The sequence below is a fragment of the Channa argus genome, unplaced genomic scaffold (genome assembly GCF_033026475.1).
Source record: "Channa argus isolate prfri unplaced genomic scaffold, Channa argus male v1.0 Contig009, whole genome shotgun sequence".
Lineage (NCBI taxonomy): Eukaryota > Metazoa > Chordata > Actinopteri > Anabantiformes > Channidae > Channa > Channa argus.
The window spans coordinates 1,167,805-1,189,698 of NW_027125228.1; the positions used below are offsets into that span (position 1 = coordinate 1,167,805).

At 42.5% G+C, this 21,894-nt stretch overlaps 16 pseudogenes; all 16 read left to right on the top strand.

Moving 5' to 3' along the window:
- The first annotated feature begins 281 nt into the window (after window positions 1–281).
- Window positions 282–400, top strand: LOC137110543 (5S ribosomal RNA; annotated as a pseudogene).
- Window positions 401–7,595: 7,195 nt separating this feature from the next.
- Window positions 7,596–7,714, top strand: LOC137110169 (5S ribosomal RNA; annotated as a pseudogene).
- An 868-nt stretch (window positions 7,715–8,582) lies between these two features.
- Window positions 8,583–8,701, top strand: LOC137110783 (5S ribosomal RNA; annotated as a pseudogene).
- An 857-nt stretch (window positions 8,702–9,558) lies between these two features.
- LOC137110544 (5S ribosomal RNA) lies at window positions 9,559–9,677 on the top strand (annotated as a pseudogene).
- Window positions 9,678–10,534: 857 nt separating this feature from the next.
- LOC137110546 (5S ribosomal RNA) lies at window positions 10,535–10,653 on the top strand (annotated as a pseudogene).
- An 867-nt stretch (window positions 10,654–11,520) lies between these two features.
- On the top strand, window positions 11,521–11,639 carry LOC137110547 (5S ribosomal RNA; annotated as a pseudogene).
- An 858-nt stretch (window positions 11,640–12,497) lies between these two features.
- On the top strand, window positions 12,498–12,616 carry LOC137111373 (5S ribosomal RNA; annotated as a pseudogene).
- Window positions 12,617–13,484: 868 nt separating this feature from the next.
- On the top strand, window positions 13,485–13,603 carry LOC137111374 (5S ribosomal RNA; annotated as a pseudogene).
- Window positions 13,604–14,471: 868 nt separating this feature from the next.
- On the top strand, window positions 14,472–14,590 carry LOC137110116 (5S ribosomal RNA; annotated as a pseudogene).
- An 857-nt stretch (window positions 14,591–15,447) lies between these two features.
- On the top strand, window positions 15,448–15,566 carry LOC137111208 (5S ribosomal RNA; annotated as a pseudogene).
- Window positions 15,567–16,423: 857 nt separating this feature from the next.
- LOC137110117 (5S ribosomal RNA) lies at window positions 16,424–16,542 on the top strand (annotated as a pseudogene).
- Window positions 16,543–17,399: 857 nt separating this feature from the next.
- Window positions 17,400–17,518, top strand: LOC137111209 (5S ribosomal RNA; annotated as a pseudogene).
- Window positions 17,519–18,375: 857 nt separating this feature from the next.
- LOC137110902 (5S ribosomal RNA) lies at window positions 18,376–18,494 on the top strand (annotated as a pseudogene).
- An 857-nt stretch (window positions 18,495–19,351) lies between these two features.
- Window positions 19,352–19,470, top strand: LOC137110118 (5S ribosomal RNA; annotated as a pseudogene).
- An 857-nt stretch (window positions 19,471–20,327) lies between these two features.
- LOC137110692 (5S ribosomal RNA) lies at window positions 20,328–20,446 on the top strand (annotated as a pseudogene).
- An 867-nt stretch (window positions 20,447–21,313) lies between these two features.
- Window positions 21,314–21,432, top strand: LOC137110784 (5S ribosomal RNA; annotated as a pseudogene).
- The last annotated feature ends 462 nt before the right edge of the window (window positions 21,433–21,894 follow it).

Below are 21,894 nucleotides of genomic sequence, written 5' to 3' on the forward strand. Positions count from 1 at the left end.
TTCGCCCTGAGTTGTAGTGTCATGTTTTGTTTGACACTTTCTTTCGTTTAAAATAAATATCATTCTGTTGGAACATCTCGATCCTGGATTTTGGTTTGGGGATCGGAGAGGGAACATGCTAATTTATCTTTGTATGTTGCACCCTGACCCCCTAGAAAGGGGCGTAACAGACCAGTACAGTTATAGTAGTTTGTACTTTGCCACATTTATCTTCTTCTTAGCAAGTGTCATGCATTCTGCTTCTCTAGCGTTTTTAAGAGCTGTTGATGATGTCAAATGCATGTTACGGCCACACCGCTCTCTAAGCGCCCGATCTCGTCCGATCTCGGCAGCCAAATAGGGCCGGGCCTGGTTAGTACTTGGTAGGAAGACCGCCTGGGAATACCAGGTGCTGTAAGCTTTTTTGCTTGGGTTTACGGGCAGCTCAAGCTGGTGTTACTGCCTATTTATTCATAGAAATTGTTCTATATTTTCATCAAATTTTGTTCTTTCATTGCTGTTTTGCTACTTTATTGGTTTGTCAACCATCGTGCTTCATTACTAGTAGACCATGTTACGGTCCTGGCCATATGTGTTGTTTTTATTTTCTTGTTCTTATAGGTGCCCTGCCTGATTGGCCGGATTTGGGGGAAGTACAGGAAGCTGATTGGTCCATCCTACACTTCCTGGAGTTTTAAAAGTACGGTTCCCAACAGCTAGCGAGGCTCTTTCTGGCAGCAGCACCTGTTTGCTTGTTTGCTGTTTTTGGTTCCCAAACCTGGTTGCAGACAGAGGTGTGGTTTCTCTCTAGAGCGAGCAGTGACGGACCCGCGCATGAGCCTGTTTTGGCGGGCTTTTTCAGTTTGCTTGTGTTTTTTGTCGTAATTTAACTAAATAGTATAGAGATTTCGATTTTGTTTATGTTACTAATCCCCCCGGCGGATTTGCTCCGTTCGGGGGCGCTTTCATTTTGCCTTTTTCTTTTTTATTTTATTTTGGTTTTGTTTTTTTGCCGAGTGTTACTCGATTCGCCAAGCTACGTAAAATGGAGAATGGCGGAGAAAGACGAGGTAAATTGAGGGAGGACGCTGTGAAAATTGTGGCTCCTACCATGAGATGTCGGGGGGAAACGGCAATGCCAGCCGAAATAGAGTACGGAGCGGGAGGAAGCAAACGCCAGGCCGTGGAGCAGGGAGAGAAGAGAAATGGCGGGCAAGTTCCGGGCTTGTCAATGCAGAGGATTACTTCAGCAAAGAGGACGGGGAAAGGAGTGGATTTGGTCGGAGAGCAGCGGCAGAATAGGTTGGAGATTGATGGCATTTGTGTGGATGGAAAACATCAGGAGGAACGGGCGAGGATGCAGACGGAGATGAGCGGAAGACGGGAGACAATGAGAGAAAAAAGGTACGAAAAAGATTTGACTGTATTGGCAGAGGTGGTTGGTGAAGAGAAGGTGAAAACGATGGAACTGTTACGAGCAATACGTGATGTGTGTGGAGGCATAGTTGCGCTGCGTGAGACCGGATCGAATAAATATGAGGTGACGGTAAAAAGTGAAGCTGGAAAGAAAAGGCTACTGGATGGATTTAAAGTTGGTAAAGCGGTGGTAATGGTAAAAACATTAGCAATTGATGAACTGGTGGTGTCTTTTTTGAATTTGCCGGCGTATATAACGGACGAGGAAATTATGGAAAAACTGGACGTGTGGGGAGTGAGAGCGATCTCGCCTATTAAAAGGAGGATGTGGCCCGGGACTGATGTGGCGGACGGTACAAGATATATGAAGGTAAAGTTTAATGAAACTGTGCAGTCACTGCCCTACTCAGCGAAATTCATGACAGCTAATGGTCCGGAGTATTTTAGAGTAATTCACAATAATCAAGTGAAAGTTTGTCGGATGTGCTTACAGCCGGGACACATCGTGAGGGACTGTCCGGATTTCACCTGTTTTAAATGTAATAAACAGGGACATTATGCACGTGAGTGTGATGCCAGGATGCACAGATGTATGGAATGTCATAGCTCCACAGAGGAATGTCAATGTAAAAATATAGATGAAGGGAATGGGGAGGGTAGCAGGGAATCCATCTCCGAGGATGACAGGAGTGAGGTTAGACCTGTAGAGGAGCCAGAGCTGAATATGGGCAGCGAGAGTGAACAGGAGGATGAGGTGGTGTTGGAGACGCAGGGCGGTGACCTGCCTGTGCGGGAGGAACATGGGAGTGAAAGAGAGGATGTGTTGGGATCTAGTATGGATCAAGTGCTGGCAGAGTGGAGCGGGGATAGGGCGGGTCACCCTGAAGGGGGTTGGCTGAGCCCATCTTGGCTCGCTTCACAGAAGGTCCCCTCTCATAATGGAATACCACCCGCCCCTAGAGAGGAAGACTCGGATGCTGCCCTGCTGGCTCCCCAGGCTGACAGTATAGAGTCAGATTCGGAGATGGATGTTCAGCAGATAAAGCAGGTTAGAAAACGTCCACAGCAAGAGAAATCAGGGAGGAGTGAGGGAGGGAATAGAGGCAAAGGGAAAAAACAGCTTAGGAAATGACCTTTTTAATCGGTGTTTACTTGATAATGCTGCTTCAATCGCAAAATTTAAACGGGTTAACAAATATTGGGAAAATAGAGCAACTCTGTGGAGAAATGGCATGCGACATCTTGTGTGTCCAGGAATGTAGGTGGTCCATGGACAAAATAGACACTATAAAATCTTTTTGGAGAGGGGAGCTCTTTTACTCCCTCTCCTCAAACAAAACTGCTGGAGTGGCAATTTTTGTAAAGCCGGGTGTGTGTGAGAGTATTGTGGAGATTTTTAAGGATGGACAGGGTAGACTAATTGTTATTGATATAATACATTATAATAAAAAATATAGAATTCTGAATTTGTACGGTCCGAACAGTGAACCTGAAAGGAGAGGTTTCTTTGAGCGCTGCAAAAGGTGGACAGATGATCGCTCGGTAGTGATAGGAGATTGGAATGTTGCTCTGACTAAGGCGGACGTAGGAGTTAATAATAAATTTAAACAAGACATTAGTAGATCGGCTGTTTTTGTATGGATGGATGAGTGTGATTTGATAGATGCGTGGAGAGTGCTGAACCCCGGCACCCGGGCGTATTCGCGCAGGCAAGTGGTATTGGGCAGGCTAAAGCAATCCAGGATTGACCTGTGTTTGTTGGCGTCGAGTTTGGTGCAAGAATTAAATGAGTGTAAATATTGTTTTTGTTCCTGGAGTGATCATGCCTGTTTAAAGGTGACTCTAGGGGAGGGTGGTATGCAAAGGAATGGGGGCCTGTGGTGTTTTAACACTTCCCTCCTTGAAGATCAAGTTTTTAAAGATAAAATGAAGTCTTTTCTCTCTGCTCTATGTGATGAGAGTGATTATGTCGTGGATATCATTGAGTGGTGGGAGCGCACCAAATTTAAAATTAAAAAGCGTTGTATCGCTCTGAGCAGAGAGAAGAGGCTGAGGGAAAAGACAGAGGAGGCTGAGCTGAGACATCATCTAAAAGAGGAGCTTGAGCTTATTGAGGCTGAGTGTGACCGTCCCTTGGATGTCTATCTTGGATTGAGGGAGCAGCTGAGACGGTTAGATGAGAGAAAATGCAGAGGCGCAATGATCCGCAGTAAAGCACAACACATGTTGAAAGGGGAGCGCTGTACTGCTTTTTTTCTAGGTTTGGAAAAAAGGAAACAGGCAAAAACATACATACCAGAAATAAAAGACCTTGATGGAAACACACATACTGATATAGTGGATATTTTACAAGCAATACAAGACTACTACGCTAATTTGTTTAGCAAACAACATATTAAAAAAGCACAAATGGGCACAGTATTAGGAAAAATTGGCTGCTCCCTCAGTCACGAGGATGCGGCTCTGTGTGATGGTGACATTCAGATTGAAGAAGTGAGAGCAGCGATTGGAAGCCTTAATACATCTAAAAGCCCGGGTGTGGATGGTCTCTCAGCTGAGTTTTACCAACATTTCAGCAACATACTGGCCCCCGTCCTCTGCAGGCTATACTCTGCCATGCAGGAGGAGAACAGGTGCGCGGAGTCTTTTTTAAGGGGTGTGATCACTCTAGTTTATAAAAACAAAGGCGCCAGAGATGACCTGGCAAATTATAGGCCAATTAGTCTGCTCAATACTGACTATAAGATCCTCGCTAAGGTGCTAGGGTTCAGGCTTAAGGGAGTGATTGGCTCGATAGTTGGGCCTACCCAGACTTACAGCATTCCGGGGAGGGATATCGCTGACTGCATTTTGTCAACAAAATTCTCATTGGAGAATTTAATGGCTACAGGAGGTATATACCTTAATGTAGATCTAGAGAAGGCATTTGACAGAGTGAGTCACGATTTTCTCTTCGAGTGTCTGGGGGTTTTTGGGTTCGGCCCAACTTTTCGAGGGTGGATGAAGTTACTGTACAGCCGAGCTACTAGTGTCGTGAAGTGCAATGGCTTCGTGACAGATCCCGTCCCCTTAGAAAGATCAGTGAGACAGGGGTGCCCCCTATCAGCTATGCTCTATGCAATAGTGGCAGAACCTCTAGCACAGTCAATTATATCTGACTCTCAAATAATTGGGATCACGTCGCCCAGAGGAACTGATTTCAAAATAGCACAATATGCAGATGATATTAACATCATGGTCAGGGATGGGGATAGTTTGCGAAGGGTTTTGCAACATCTAGATGCATATGAGCAAGCTGCGGGAGCACGGGTAAATAAGGACAAATCGAGTTTGATCCTGGGGCCTGGTACTGTTCTTGGGGAGGAAGGCCAGCATTTTAAAAGGGGCGGGCCTGAGGTTAAAGTACTTGGTGTATATTTGGGCTCACAACCAGAAGACAGCAGTCGTAGATCCTGGGAAGAGCAGGTTGCGGGGTGTAGATCAAGGCTCGCACTGTGGAGAATGAGGGGATTAGGTTTAAAAGGGAAAATCACTGTAATAAATGCAGTAATTGTGCCGAGACTTGTCTACACCATGCAGGTTTGTCACCTGCCGAGTGATGTACTGGTACGCCTGAGCAGCGCTATTGAGGATTTTCTATGGAAGGGGAGAGCAATGAAAATTGCACATAAGACACTGGTCGGGCCGTACAAAAAGGGGGGACTCAAACTGTGTAATTTAAAAGCAAAATTGAAGTCATTAAGAATAAAACTGTTTAAGAAAATGCTGAGCCAGAAAACTAAAAACATATGGGAGGATTATTTGTATGATGATGTACTGAAAAGAGGTATGTGCGGCTTTTACAATCTATGTAGCGTCACACTCGGCCGGCCTATTGTGGGAACATGTCCACTCTTCCAGGAGGCGGCTGAGGCATGGGTGGAAATCCTGCCCCAGTTGGAGTGTGTAATTACATCAAAACAAAGTGTGTTAAACCAGCCCATCTTTGGGAACCCCTGCCTCAGCGGCCGAGAGGGATGTAAGGCCGGTCGGGGCATCTTGACTGAGGCGCTACATCAGATTAAAGATGTTTTAGACCAGACAGGGGCTCCTAGCCCTCTTGCGGTATTTAGTAAAATTAGGATGAAAGGGTTTAATATAAAAAAGGCTAGAGTTGTTCGATTTTGTGATGATTTATTAGAGCGAATGCCGCAAGAGTGGAAAGAGTGGTTGTCGGAAGTGGATGAGGATCGGGTGGAGGACGACGAGCTGGATTTTGCTCTGACCTGTGACGTCAAAAACAGAAAACTGCAAGATTTACAATCAAAATTTTGGTATAGGGTTTTAATTAACAAAATATTCCAAGAACCTACAGCAAACACTGCATGGTCTCATCTCTTTCTTACCCGTCCCGTCTCTGAAATTTGGTCAAATATACACAGTAAGTGGCTTCCCCCTGCAATAACAAACTCAAACTTCCTGCTGCGTCACAGAAGGGTGCTGGTTTCTGTCGTCCTTCACCAGATAAGTAAAAGCACGTATGCGAGAACCTGTCCGGTCTGTAGGGTGGAAGATGAAGATTTTAACCACTTTATGCTATACTGTACAGTCACACGGGATTTCAGGGACTGGGTTAAAACGTTGTTAATCAATAAGTGTAAACTGCCTAAGTTAGAAGGGGAAGCATGGGACTGGGTGTGGTGCTTTGGGAAACAAAAAGGTGATAAAAGATGTAATGTTGGTTTAATCAATTTTTTATTGAGTGTAGCACGTCATGTGTTGTATGTTGGTAGAAATTATGCTTTGTATGGGGGGAAAAGGACAAACAGGGTGGGTTTTTTTCAAAATATGGTGACACATTACATGAGAATTCTGTTTTCAGTGGATGAGGATGAGTTTATAGCTAGGTGGGGGGCAAGGAATGATTTATGTGAGCTGGATGGGGAGGGTAGATTGCACTTCGATTTTGGGTGAATTTATTTAACCTTGTAGTATATGGGCGTATATATTTAAGAATGTATGTGTGTATGTAGGTGTATGTATATATGTATATATATGTGTGTATGTATATATATGTATGTATACATGTATATATGTGCATACAAATATGTGGAAAAAAGGGGAAGAGGCTTGCTTTGCTTTAATTTGTTTGATTTACTGTTAAAAAGACGAATGAATTTACTCTTTTTCTTTATGTTTCTCTGTATATAGTTAATTTTTATTTTGTAAAGTGTATTTTTGATAATAAAAAGATAAAAAAAAAAATAAGCGCCCGATCTCGTCCGATCTCGGCAGCCAAATAGGGCCGGGCCTGGTTAGTACTTGGTAGGAAGACCGCCTGGGAATACCAGGTGCTGTAAGCTTTTTTTGCTTGGGTTTACGGGCAGCTCAAGCTGGTGTTACTGCCTATTTATTCATAGAAATTGTTCTATATTTTCATCAAATTTTGTTCTTTCATTGCTGTTTTGCTACTTTATTGGTTTGTCAACCATCGTGCTTCATTACTAGTAGACCATGTTACGGTCCTGGCCATATGTGTTGTTTTTATTTTCTTGTTCTTATAGGTGCCCTGCCTGATTGGCCGGATTTGGGGGAAGTACAGGAAGCTGATTGGTCCATCCTACACTTCCTGGAGTTTTAAAAGTACGTTTCCCAACAGCTAGCGAGGCTCTTTCTGGCAGCAGCACCTGTTTGCTGTTCTTGGTTTCCAAATCTTATTTAGCATTTTTGAATCGTTAGGTTTTGTGCCGTGGTTTTGTTTATAAATTGTATATTTTGTAAATAGTATTAAATCTGTAGGGGTGAACTGCCATTTTCTTTGAACTGTTTTCACATTAGGGAGTTAGGGTTAGCGACTGTCTTTTGGTTTGTTTCTTTCTATCAGGCTAGCTAGCACTTTCTGTGGGAAATTGCTTATTTTGTTTATTATGTTGGCCTTGGTTCGCCCTGAGTTGTAGTGTCATGTTTTGTTTGACACTTTCTTTCGTTTAAAATAAATATCATTCTGTTGGAACATCTCGATCCTGGATTTTGGTTTGGGGATCGGAGAGGGAACATGCTAATTTATCTTTGTATGTTGCACCCTGACCCCCTAGACAGGGGCGTAACAGACCAGTACAGTTATAGTACTTTGTACTTTGCCACATTTATCTTCTTCTTAGCAAGTGTCATGCATTCTGCTTCTCCAGCGTTTTTAAGAGCTGTTGATGATATCAAATGCAGCTTACGGCCACACCGCTCTCTAAACGCCCGATCTCCTCCGATCTCGGCAGCCAAATAGAGCCGGGCCTGGTTAGTACTTGGTAGGAAGACCGCCTGGGAATACCAGGTGCTGTAAGCTTTTTTGCTTGGGTTTACGGGCAGCACAAGCTGGTGTTACTGCCTATTTATTCATAGAAATTGTTCTATATTTTCATCAAATTTTGTTCTTTAATTGCTGTTTTGCTACTTTATTGGTTTGCCGACCATCGTGCTTCATTACTAGTAGACCATGTTACGGTCCTGGCCATATGTGTTGTTTTTATTTTCTTGTTCTTATAGGTGCCCTGCCTGATTGGCCGGATTGGGGGGCAGTACAGGAAGCTGATTGGTCCATCCTACACTTCCTGGAGTTTTAAAAGTACGGTTCCCAACAGCTAGCGAGGCTCTTTCTGGCATCAGCACCTGTTTGCTGTTCTTGGTTTCCAAACCTTATTTAGCATTTTTGAATTGTTAGGTTTTGTGCCGTGGTTTTGTTTATAAATTGTATATTTTGTAAATAGTATTAAATCTGTAGGGGTGGACTGCCATTTTTCTTTTGATTGTTTTCTCTTGTTTTCACATTAGGGAGTTAGGGTTAGCGACTGTCTTTTGGTTTGTTTCTTTCTATCAGGCTAGCTAGCACTTTCTGTGGGAAATGGCTTATTTTGTTTATTATGTTGGCCTTGGTTCGCCCTGAGTTGTAGTGTCATGTTTTGTTTGACACTTTCTTTCGTTTAAAATAAATATCATTCTGTTGGAACATCTCAATCCTGGATTTTGGTTTGGGGATCGGAGAGGGAACATGCAAATTTATCTTTGTATGTTTCACCCTGATCCCCTAGACAGGGGCGTAACAGACCAGTACAGTTATAGTACTTTGTACTTTGCCACATTTATCTTATTCTTAGCAAGAGTCATGCATTCTGCTTCTCTAGCGTTTTTAAGAGCTGTTGATGATGTCAAATGCATGTTACGGCCACACCGCTCTCTAAGCGCCCGATCTCGTCCGATCTCGGCAGCCAAATAGGGCCGGGCCTGGTTAGTACTTGGTAGGAAGACCGCCTGGGAATACTAGGTGCTGTAAGCTTTTTTGCTTGGGTTTACGGGCAGCTCAAGCTGGTGTTACTGCCTATTTATTCATAGAAATTGTTCTATATTTTCATCAAATTTTGTTCTTTCATTGCTGTTTTGCTACTTTATTGGTTTGCCAACCATCGTGCTTCATTACTAGTAGACCATGTTACGGTCCTGGCCATATGTGTTGTTTTTATTTTCTTGTTCTTATAGGTGCCCTGCCTGATTGGCCGGATTGGGGGGCAGTACAGGAAGATGATTGGTCCATCCTACACTTCCTGGAGTTTTAAAAGTACGGTTCCCAACAGCTAGCGAGGCTCTTTCTGGCATCAGCACCTGTTTGCTGTTCTTGGTTTCCAAACCTTATTTAGCATTTTTGAATTGTTAGGTTTTGTGCCGTGGTTTTGTTTATAAATTGTATATTTTGTAAATAGTATTAAATCTGTAGGGGTGAACTGCCATTTTCTTTGGACTGTTTTCACATTAGGGAGTTAGGGTTAGCGACTGTCTTTTGGTTTGTTTATTTCTATCAGGCTAGCTAGCACTTTCTGTGGGAAATGGCTTATTTTGTTTATTATGTTGGCCTTGGTTCGCCCTGAGTTGTAGTGTCATGTTTTGTTTGACACTTTCTTTCGTTTAAAATAAATATCATTCTGTTGGAACATCTCGATCCTGGATTTTGGTTTGGGGATCGGAGAGGGAACATGCTAATTTATCTTTGTATGTTGCACCCTGACCCCCTAGAAAGGGGCGTAACAGACCAGTACAGTTATAGTACTTTGTACTTTGACACATTTATCTTCTTCTTAGCAAGTGTCATGCATTCTGCTTCTCCAGCGTTTTTAAGAGCTGTTGATGATATCAAATGCATGTTACGGCCACACCGCTCTCTAAGCGCCCGATCTCGTCCGATCTCGGCAGCCAAATAGGGCCGGGCCTGGTTAGTACTTGGTAGGAAGACCGCCTGGGAATACCAGGTGCTGTAAGCTTTTTTGCTTGGGTTTACGGGCAGCTCAAGCTGGTGTTACTGCCTATTTATTCATAGAAATTGTTCTATATTTTCATCAAATTTTGTTCTTTCATTGCTGTTTTGCTACTTTATTGGTTTGTCAACCATCGTGCTTCATTACTAGTAGACCATGTTACGGTCCTGGCCATATGTGTTGTTTTTATTTTCTTGTTCTTATAGGTGCCCTGCCTGATTGGCCGGATTTGGGGGAAGTACAGGATGCTGATTGGTCCATCCTACACTTCCTGGAGTTTTAAATGTACGGTTCCCAACAGCTAGCGAGGCTCTTTCTGGCAGCAGCACCTGTTTGCTGTTCTTGGTTTCCAAATCTTATTTAGCATTTTTGCATTGTTAGGTTTTGTGCCGTGGTTTTGTTTATAAATTGTATATTTTGTAAATAGTATTAAATCTGTAGGGGTGAACTGCCATTTTCTTTGGACTGTTTTCACATTAGGGAGTTAGGGTTAGCGACTGTCTTTTGGTTTGTTTTTTTCTATCAGGCTAGCTAGCACTTTCTGTGGGAAATGGCTTATTTTGTTTATTATGTTGGCCTTGGTTCGCCCTGAGTTGTAGTGTCATGTTTTGTTTGACACTTTCTTTCGTTTAAAATAAATATCATTCTGTTGGAACATCTCGATCCTGGATTTTGGTTTGGGGATCGGAGAGGGAACATGCTAATTTATCTTTGTATGTTGCACCCTGACCCCCTAGAAAGGGGCGTAACAGACCAGTACAGTTATAGTAGTTTGTACTTTGCCACATTTATCTTCTTCTTAGCAAGTGTCATGCATTCTGCTTCTCTAGCGTTTTTAAGAGCTGTTGATGATGTCAAATGCTTGTTACGGCCACACCGCTCTCTAAGCGCCCGATCTCGTCCGATCTCGGCAGCCAAATAGGGCCGGGCCTGGTTAGTACTTGGTAGGAAGACCGCCTGGGAATACCAGGTGCTGTAAGCTTTTTTGCTTGGGTTTACGGGCAGCTCAAGCTGGTGTTACTGCCTATTTATTCATAGAAATTGTTCTATATTTTCATCAAATTTTGTTCTTTCATTGCTGTTTTGCTACTTTATTGGTTTGTCAACCATCGTGCTTCATTACTAGTAGACCATGTTACGGTCCTGGCCATATGTGTTGTTTTTATTTTCTTGTTCTTATAGGTGCCCTGCCTGATTGGCCGGATTTGGGGGAAGTACAGGAAGCTGATTGGTCCATCCTACACTTCCTGGAGTTTTAAAAGTACGGTTCCCAACAGCTAGCGAGGCTCTTTCTGGCAGCAGCAACTGTTTGCTGTTCTTGGTTTCCAAATCTTATTTAGCATTTTTGAATTGTTAGGTTTTGTGCCGTGGTTTTGTTTATAAATTGTATATTTTGTAAATAGTATTAAATCTGTAGGGGTGGACTGCCATTTTCTTTTGATTGTTTTCTCTTGTTTTCACATTAGGGAGTTAGGGTTAGCGACTATCTTTTGGTTTGTTTATTTCTATCAGGCTAGCTAGCACTTTCTGTGGGAAATGGCTTATTTTGTTTATTATGTTGGCCTTGGTTCGCCCTGAGTTGTAGTATCATGTTTTGTTTGACACTTTCTTTCGTTTAAAATAAATATCATTCTGTTGGAACATCTCAATCCTGGATTTTGGTTTGAGGATCGGAGAGGGAACATGCAAATTTATCTTTGTATGTTTCACCCTGACCCCCTAGACAGGGGCGTAACAGACCAGTACAGTTATAGTACTTTGTACTTTGCCACATTTATCTTCTTCTTAGCAAGTGTCATGCATTCTGCTTCTCTAGCGTTTTTAAGAGCTGTTGATGATGTCAAATGCATGTTACGGCCACACCGCTCTCTAAGCGCCCGATCTCGTCCGATCTCGGCAGCCAAATAGGGCCGGGCCTGGTTAGTACTTGGTAGGAAGACCGCCTGGGAATACCAGGTGCTGTAAGCTTTTTTTGCTTGGGTTTACGGGCAGCTCAAGCTGGTGTTACTGCCTATTTATTCATAGAAATTGTTCTATATTTTCATCAAATTTTGTTCTTTCATTGCTGTTTTGCTACTTTATTGGTTTGTCAACCATCGTGCTTCATTACTAGTAGACCATGTTACGGTCCTGGCCATATGTGTTGTTTTTATTTTCTTGTTCTTATAGGTGCCCTGCCTGATTGGCCGGATTTGGGGGAAGTACAGGAAGCTGATTGGTCCATCCTACACTTCCTGGAGTTTTAAAAGTACGGTTCCCAACAGCTAGCGAGGCTCTTTCTGGCAGCAGCACCTGTTTGCTGTTCTTGGTTTCCAAATCTTATTTAGCATTTTTGAATCGTTAGGTTTTGTGCCGTGGTTTTGTTTATAAATTGTATATTTTGTAAATAGTATTAAATCTGTAGGGGTGAACTGCCATTTTCTTTGAACTGTTTTCACATTAGGGAGTTAGGGTTAGCGACTGTCTTTTGGTTTGTTTCTTTCTATCAGGCTAGCTAGCACTTTCTGTGGGAAATTGCTTATTTTGTTTATTATGTTGGCCTTGGTTCGCCCTGAGTTGTAGTGTCATGTTTTGTTTGACACTTTCTTTCGTTTAAAATAAATATCATTCTGTTGGAACATCTCGATCCTGGATTTTGGTTTGGGGATCGGAGAGGGAACATGCTAATTTATCTTTGTATGTTGCACCCTGACCCCCTAGACAGGGGCGTAACAGACCAGTACAGTTATAGTACTTTGTACTTTGCCACATTTATCTTCTTCTTAGCAAGTGTCATGCATTCTGCTTCTCCAGCGTTTTTAAGAGCTGTTGATGATATCAAATGCAGCTTACGGCCACACCGCTCTCTAAACGCCCGATCTCGTCCGATCTCGGCAGCCAAATAGAGCCGGGCCTGGTTAGTACTTGGTAGGAAGACCGCCTGGGAATACCAGGTGCTGTAAGCTTTTTTGCTTGGGTTTACGGGCAGCACAAGCTGGTGTTACTGCCTATTTATTCGTAGAAATTGTTCTATATTTTCATCAAATTTTGTTCTTTCATTGCTGTTTTGCTACTTTATTGGTTTGCCGACCATCGTGCTTCATTACTAGTAGACCATGTTACGGTCCTGGCCATATGTGTTGTTTTTATTTTCTTGTTCTTATAGGTGCCCTGCCTGATTGGCCGGATTGGGGGGCAGTACAGGAAGCTGATTGGTCCATCCTACACTTCCTGGAGTTTTAAAAGTACGGTTCCCAACAGCTAGCGAGGCTCTTTCTGGCATCAGCACCTGTTTGCTGTTCTTGGTTTCCAAACCTTATTTAGCATTTTTGAATTGTTAGGTTTTGTGCCGTGGTTTTGTTTATAAATTGTATATTTTGTAAATAGTATTAAATCTGTAGGGGTGGACTGCCATTTTTCTTTTGATTGTTTTCTCTTGTTTTCACATTAGGGAGTTAGGGTTAGCGACTGTCTTTTGGTTTGTTTCTTTCTATCAGGCTAGCTAGCACTCTCTGTGGGAAATTGCTTATTTTGTTTATTATGTTGGCCTTGGTTCGCCCTGAGTTGTAGTGTCATGTTTTGTTTGACACTTTCTTTCGTTTAAAATAAATATCATTCTGTTGGAACATCTCGATCCTGGATTTTGGTTTGGGGATCGGAGAGGGAACATGCTAATTTATCTTTGTATGTTGCACCCTGACCCCCTAGACAGGGGCGTAACAGACCAGTACAGTTATAGTACTTTGTACTTTGCCACATTTATCTTCTTCTTAGCAAGTGTCATGCATTCTGCTTCTCCAGCGTTTTTAAGAGCTGTTGATGATATCAAATGCAGCTTACGGCCACACCGCTCTCTAAACGCCCGATCTCGTCCGATCTCGGCAGCCAAATAGAGCCGGGCCTGGTTAGTACTTGGTAGGAAGACCGCCTGGGAATACCAGGTGCTGTAAGCTTTTTTGCTTGGGTTTTCGGGCAGCACAAGCTGGTGTTACTGCCTATTTATTCATAGAAATTGTTCTATATTTTCATCAAATTTTGTTCTTTAATTGCTGTTTTGCTACTTTATTGGTTTGCCGACCATCGTGCTTCATTACTAGTAGACCATGTTACGGTCCTGGCCATATGTGTTGTTTTTATTTTCTTGTTCTTATAGGTGCCCTGCCTGATTGGCCGGATTGGGGGGCAGTACAGGAAGCTGATTGGTCCATCCTACACTTCCTGGAGTTTTAAAAGTACGGTTCCCAACAGCTAGCGAGGCTCTTTCTGGCATCAGCACCTGTTTGCTGTTCTTGGTTTCCAAACCTTATTTAGCATTTTTGAATTGTTAGGTTTTGTGCCGTGGTTTTGTTTATAAATTGTATATTTTGTAAATAGTATTAAATCTGTAGGGGTGGACTGCCATTTTTCTTTTGATTGTTTTCTCTTGTTTTCACATTAGGGAGTTAGGGTTAGCGACTGTCTTTTGGTTTGTTTCTTTCTATCAGGCTAGCTAGCACTTTCTGTGGGAAATGGCTTATTTTGTTTTTTATGTTGGCCTTGGTTCGCCCTGAGTTGTAGTGTCATGTTTTGTTTGACACTTTCTTTCGTTTAAAATAAATATCATTCTGTTGGAACATCTCAATCCTGGATTTTGGTTTGGGGATCGGAGAGGGAACATGCAAATTTATCTTTGTATGTTTCACCCTGATCCCCTAGACAGGGGCGTAACAGACCAGTACAGTTATAGTACTTTGTACTTTGCCACATTTATCTTATTCTTAGCAAGAGTCATGCATTCTGCTTCTCTAGCGTTTTTAAGAGCTGTTGATGATGTCAAATGCAGCTTACGGCCACACCGCTCTCTAAGTGCCCGATCTCGTCCGATCTCGGCAGCCAAATAGAGCCGGGCCTGGTTAGTACTTGGTAGGAAGACCGCCTGGGAATACCAGGTGCTGTAAGCTTTTTTGCTTGGGTTTACGGGCAGCACAAGCTGGTGTTACTGCCTATTTATTCGTAGAAATTGTTCTATATTTTCATCAAATTTTGTTCTTTCATTGCTGTTTTGCTACTTTATTGGTTTGCCAACCATCGTGCTTCATTACTAGTAGACCATGTTACGGTCCTGGCCATATGTGTTGTTTTTATTTTCTTGTTCTTATAGGTGCCCTGCCTGATTGGCCGGATTGGGGGGCAGTACAGGAAGCTGATTGGTCCATCCTACACTTCCTGGAGTTTTAAAAGTACGGTTCCCAACAGCTAGCGAGGCTCTTTCTGGCATCAGCACCTGTTTGCTGTTCTTGGTTTCCAAACCTTATTTAGCATTTTTGAATTGTTAGGTTTTGTGCCGTGGTTTTGTTTATAAATTGTATATTTTGTAAATAGTATTAAATCTGTAGGGGTGAACTGCCATTTTCTTTGGACTGTTTTCACATTAGGGAGTTAGGGTTAGCGACTGTCTTTTGGTTTGTTTATTTCTATCAGGCTAGCTAGCACTCTCTGTGGGAAATGGCTTATTTTGTTTATTATGTTGGCCTTGGTTCGCCCTGAGTTGTAGTGTCATGTTTTGTTTGACACTTTCTTTCGTTTAAAATAAATATCATTCTGTTGGAACATCTCGATCCTGGATTTTGGTTTGGGGATCGGAGAGGGAACATGCTAATTTATCTTTGTATGTGGCACCCTGACCCCCTAGACAGGGGCGTAACAGACCAGTACAGTTATAGTACTTTGTACTTTGCCACATTTATCTTCTTCTTAGCAAGTGTCATGCATTCTGCTTCTCCAGCGTTTTTAAGAGCTGTTGATGATGTCAAATGCAGCTTACGGCCACACCGCTCTCTAAGCGCCCGATCTCGTCCGATCTCGGCAGCCAAATAGAGCCGGGCCTGGTTAGTACTTGGTAGGAAGACCGCCTGGGAATACCAGGTGCTGTAAGCTTTTTTGCTTGGGTTTACGGGCAGCACAAGCTGGTGTTACTGCCTATTTATTCGTAGAAATTGTTCTATATTTTCATCAAATTTTGTTCTTTCATTGCTGTTTTGCTACTTTATTGGTTTGCCAACCATCGTGCTTCATTACTAGTAGACCATGTTACGGTCCTGGCCATATGTGTTGTTTTTATTTTCTTGTTCTTATAGGTGCCCTGCCTGATTGGCCGGATTGGGGGGCAGTACCGGAAGCTGAGTGGTCCATCCTACACTTCCTGGAGTTTTAAAAGTACGGTTCCCAACAGCTAGCGAGGCTCTTTCTGGCATCAGCACCTGTTTGCTGTTCTTGGTTTCCAAACCTTATTTAGTATTTCTGAATTGTTAGGTTTTGTGCCGTGGTTTTGTTTATAAATTGTATATTTTGTAAATAGTATTAAATCTGTAGGGGTGAACTACCATTTTCTTTGGACTGTTTTCACATTAGGGAGTTAGGGTTAGCGACTGTCTTTTGGTTTGTTTATTTCTATCAGGCTAGCTAGCACTTTCTGTGGGAAATGGCTTATTTTGTTTATTATGTTGGCCTTGGTTCGCCCTGAGTTGTAGTGTCATGTTTTGTTTGACACTTTCTTTCGTTTAAAATAAATATCATTCTGTTGGAACATCTCAATCCTGGATTTTGGTTTGGGGATCGGAGAGGGAACATGCAAATTTATCTTTGTATGTTTCACCCTGATCCCCTAGACAGGGGCGTAACAGACCAGTACAGTTATAGTACTTTGTACTTTGCCACATTTATCTTATTCTTAGCAAGAGTCATGCATTCTGCTTCTCTAGCGTTTTTAAGAGCTGTTGATGATGTCAAATGCAGCTTACGGCCACACCGCTCTCTAAGTGCCCGATCTCGTCCGATCTCGGCAGCCAAATAGAGCCGGGCCTGGTTAGTACTTGGTAGGAAGACCGCCTGGGAATACCAGGTGCTGTAAGCTTTTTTGCTTGGGTTTACGGGCAGCACAAGCTGGTGTTACTGCCTATTTATTCGTAGAAATTGTTCTATATTTTCATCAAATTTTGTTCTTTCATTGCTGTTTTGCTACTTTATTGGTTTGCCAACCATCGTGCTTCATTACTAGTAGACCATGTTACGGTCCTGGCCATATGTGTTGTTTTTATTTTCTTGTTCTTATAGGTGCCCTGCCTGATTGGCCGGATTGGGGGGCAGTACAGGAAGCTGATTGGTCCATCCTACACTTCCTGGAGTTTTAAAAGTACGGTTCCCAACAGCTAGCGAGGCTCTTTCTGGCATCAGCACCTGTTTGCTGTTCTTGGTTTCCAAACCTTATTTAGCATTTTTGAATTGTTAGGTTTTGTGCCGTGGTTTTGTTTATAAATTGTATATTTTGTAAATAGTATTAAATCTGTAGGGGTGAACTGCCATTTTCTTTGGACTGTTTTCACATTAGGGAGTTAGGGTTAGCGACTGTCTTTTGGTTTGTTTATTTCTATCAGGCTAGCTAGCACTCTCTGTGGGAAATGGCTTATTTTGTTTATTATGTTGGCCTTGGTTCGCCCTGAGTTGTAGTGTCATGTTTTGTTTGACACTTTCTTTCGTTTAAAATAAATATCATTCTGTTGGAACATCTCGATCCTGGATTTTGGTTTGGGGATCGGAGAGGGAACATGCTAATTTATCTTTGTATGTGGCACCCTGACCCCCTAGACAGGGGCGTAACAGACCAGTACAGTTATAGTACTTTGTACTTTGCCACATTTATCTTCTTCTTAGCAAGTGTCATGCATTCTGCTTCTCCAGCGTTTTTAAGAGCTGTTGATGATGTCAAATGCAGCTTACGGCCACACCGCTCTCTAAGCGCCCGATCTCGTCCGATCTCGGCAGCCAAATAGAGCCGGGCCTGGTTAGTACTTGGTAGGAAGACCGCCTGGGAATACCAGGTGCTGTAAGCTTTTTTGCTTGGGTTTACGGGCAGCACAAGCTGGTGTTACTGCCTATTTATTCGTAGAAATTGTTCTATATTTTCATCAAATTTTGTTCTTTCATTGCTGTTTTGCTACTTTATTGGTTTGCCAACCATCGTGCTTCATTACTAGTAGACCATGTTACGGTCCTGGCCATATGTGTTGTTTTTATTTTCTTGTTCTTATAGGTGCCCTGCCTGATTGGCCGGATTGGGGGGCAGTACCGGAAGCTGAGTGGTCCATCCTACACTTCCTGGAGTTTTAAAAGTACGGTTCCCAACAGCTAGCGAGGCTCTTTCTGGCATCAGCACCTGTTTGCTGTTCTTGGTTTCCAAACCTTATTTAGTATTTCTGAATTGTTAGGTTTTGTGCCGTGGTTTTGTTTATAAATTGTATATTTTGTAAATAGTATTAAATCTGTAGGGGTGAACTACCATTTTCTTTGGACTGTTTTCACATTAGGGAGTTAGGGTTAGCGACTGTCTTTTGGTTTGTTTATTTCTATCAGGCTAGCTAGCACTTTCTGTGGGAAATGGCTTATTTTGTTTATTATGTTGGCCTTGGTTCGCCCTGAGTTGTAGTGTCATGTTTTGTTTGACACTTTCTTTCGTTTAAAATAAATATCATTCTGTTGGAACATCTCGATCCTGGATTTTGGTTTGGGGATCGGAGAGGGAACATGCTAATTTATCTTTGTATGTTGCACCCTGACCCCCTAGACAGAGGCGTAACAGACCAGTACAGTTATAGTACTTTGTACTTTGCCACATTTATCTTCTTCTTAGCAAGGGTCATGCATTCTGCTTCTCCAGCGTTTTTGAGAGCTGTTGATGATGTCAAATGCAGCTTACGGCCACACTGCTCTCTAAGCGCCCGATCCCGTCCGATCTCGGCAGCCAAATAGGGCCGGGCCTTGTTAGTACTTGGTAGGAAGACCGCCTGGGAATACCACGTGCTGTAAGCTTCTTTGCTTGGGTTTACGGGCAGCACAAGCTGGTGTTACTGCCTATTTATTCATAGAAATTGTTCTATATTTTCATCAAATTTTGTTCTTTCATTGCTGTTTTGCTACTTGATTGGTTTGTCAACCATCGTGCTTCATTACTAATAGACCATGTTACGGTCCTGGCCATATGTGTTGTTTTTATTTTCTTGTTCTTATAGGTGCCCTGCCTGATTGGCCGGATTGGGGGGCAGTACAGGAAGCTGATTGGTCCATCCTACACTTCCTGGAGTTTTAAAAGTACGGTTCCCAACAGCTAGCGAGGCTCTTTCTGGCATCAGCACCTGTTTGCTGTTCTTGGTTTCCAAACCTTATTTAGCATTTTTGAATTGTTAGGTTTTGTGCCGTGGTTTTGTTTATAAATTGTATATTTTGTAAATAGTATTAAATCTGTAGGGGTGAACTGCCATTTTCTTTGGACTGTTTTCACATTAGGGAGTTAGGGTTAGCGACTGTCTTTTGGTTTGTTTATTTCTATCAGGCTAGCTAGCACTTTCTGTGGGAAATGGCTTATTTTGTTTATTATGTTGGCCTTGGTTCGCCCTGAGTTGTAGTGTCATGTTTTGTTTGACACTTTCTTTCGTTTAAAATAAATATCATTCTGTTGGAACATCTCGATCCTGGATTTTGGTTTGGGGATCGGAGAGGGAACATGCTAATTTATCTTTGTATGTGGCACCCTGACCCCCTAGACAGGGGCGTAACAGACCAGTACAGTTATAGTACTTTGTACTTTGCCACATTTATCTTCTTCTTAGCAAGTGTCATGCATTCTGCTTCTCCAGCGTTTTTAAGAGCTGTTGATGATGTCAAATGCAGCTTACGGCCACACCGCTCTCTAAGTGCCCGATCTCGTCCGATCTCGGCAGCCAAATAGAGCCGGGCCTGGTTAGTACTTGGTAGGAAGACCGCCTGGGAATACCAGGTGCTGTAAGCTTTTTTGCTTGGGTTTACGGGCAGCACAAGCTGGTGTTACTGCCTATTTATTCATAGAAATTGTTCTATATTTTCATCAAATTTTGTTCTTTCATTGCTGTTTTGCTACTTTATTGGTTTGTCAACCATCGTGCTTCATTACTAATAGACCATGTTACGGTCCTGGCCATATGTGTTGTTTTTATTTTCTTGTTCTTATAGGTGCCCTGCCTGATTGGCCGGATTGGGGGGCAGTACCGGAAGCTGAGTGGTCCATCCTACACTTCCTGGAGTTTTAAAAGTACGGTTCCCAACAGCTAGCGAGGCTCTTTCTGGCATCAGCACCTGTTTGCTGTTCTTTGTTTCCAAACCTTATTTAGTATTTCTGAATTGTTAGGTTTTGTGCCGTGGTTTTGTTTATAAATTGTATATTTTGTAAATAGTATTAAATCTGTAGGGGTGAACTACCATTTTCTTTGGACTGTTTTCACATTAGGGAGTTAGGGTTAGCGACTGTCTTTTGGTTTGTTTATTTCTATCAGGCTAGCTAGCACTTTCTGTGGGAAATGGCTTATTTTGTTTATTATGTTGGCCTTGGTTCGCCCTGAGTTGTAGTGTCATGTTTTGTTTGACACTTTCTTTCGTTTAAAATAAATATCATTCTGTTGGAACATCTCGATCCTGGATTTTGGTTTGGGGATCGGAGAGGGAACATGCTAATTTATCTTTGTATGTTGCACCCTGACCCCCTAGACAGGGGCGTAACAGACCAGTACAGTTATAGTACTTTGTACTTTGCCACATTTATCTTCTTCTTAGCAAGTGTCATGCATTCTGCTTCTCCAGCGTTTTTGAGAGCTGTTGATGATGTCAAATGCAGCTTATGGCCACACTGCTCTCTAAGCGCCCGATCCCGTCCGATCTCGGCAGCCAAATAGGGCCGGGCCTTGTTAGTACTTGGTAGGAAGACCGCCTGGGAATACCAGGTGCTGTAAGCTTCTTTGCTTGGGTTTACGGGCAGCACAAGCTGGTGTTACTGCCTATTTATTCATAGAAATTGTTCTATATTTTCATCAAATTTTGTTCTTTCATTGCTGTTTTGCTACTTTATTGGTTTGTCAACCATCGTGCTTCATTACTAGTAGACCATGTTACGGTCCTGGCCATATGTGTTGTTTTTATTTTCTTGTTCTTATAGGTGCCGTGCCTGATTGGCCGGATTTGGGGGAAGTACAGGAAGCTGATTGGTCCATCCTACACTTCCTGGAGTTTTAAATGTACGGTTCCCAACAGCTAGCGAGGCTCTTTCTGGCAGCAGCACCTGTTTGCTGTTCTTGGTTTCCAAATCTTATTTAGCATTTTTGAATTGTTAGGTTTTGTGCCGTGGTTTTGTTTATAAATTGTATATTTTGTAAATAGTATTAAATCTGTAGGGGTGGACTGCCATTTTCTTTTGATTGTTTTCTCTTGTTTTCACATTAGGGAGTTAGGGTTAGCGACTATCTTTTGGTTTGTTTATTTCTATCAGGCTAGCTAGCACTTTCTGTGGGAAATGGCTTATTTTGTTTATTATGTTGGCCTTGGTTCGCCCTGAGTTGTAGTGTCATGTTTTGTTTGACACTTTCTTTCGTTTAAAATAAATATCATTCTGTTGGAACATCTCAATCCTGGATTTTGGTTTGGGGATCGGAGAGGGAACATGCAAATTTATCTTTGTATGTTTCACCCTGACCCCCTAGACAGGGGCGTAACAGACCAGTACAGTTATAGTACTTTGTACTTTGCCACATTTATCTTCTTCTTAGCAAGTGTCATGCATTCTGCTTCTCTAGCGTTTTTAAGAGCTGTTGATGATGTCAAATGCATGTTACGGCCACACCGCTCTCTAAGCGCCCGATCTCGTCCGATCTCGGCAGCCAAATAGGGCCGGGCCTGGTTAGTACTTGGTAGGAAGACCGCCTGGGAATACTAGGTGCTGTAAGCTTTTTTGCTTGGGTTTACGGGCAGCTCAAGCTGGTGTTACTGCCTATTTATTCATAGAAATTGTTCTATATTTTCATCAAATTTTGTTCTTTCATTGCTGTTTTGCTACTTTATTGGTTTGCCAACCATCGTGCTTCATTACTAGTAGACCATGTTACGGTCCTGGCCATATGTGTTGTTTTTATTTTCTTGTTCTTATAGGTGCCCTGCCTGATTGGCCGGATTGGGGGGCAGTACAGGAAGATGATTGGTCCATCCTACACTTCCTGGAGTTTTAAAAGTACGGTTCCCAACAGCTAGCGAGGCTCTTTCTGGCATCAGCACCTGTTTGCTGTTCTTGGTTTCCAAACCTTATTTAGCATTTTTGAATTGTTAGGTTTTGTGCCGTGGTTTTGTTTATAAATTGTATATTTTGTAAATAGTATTAAATCTGTAGGGGTGAACTGCCATTTTCTTTGGACTG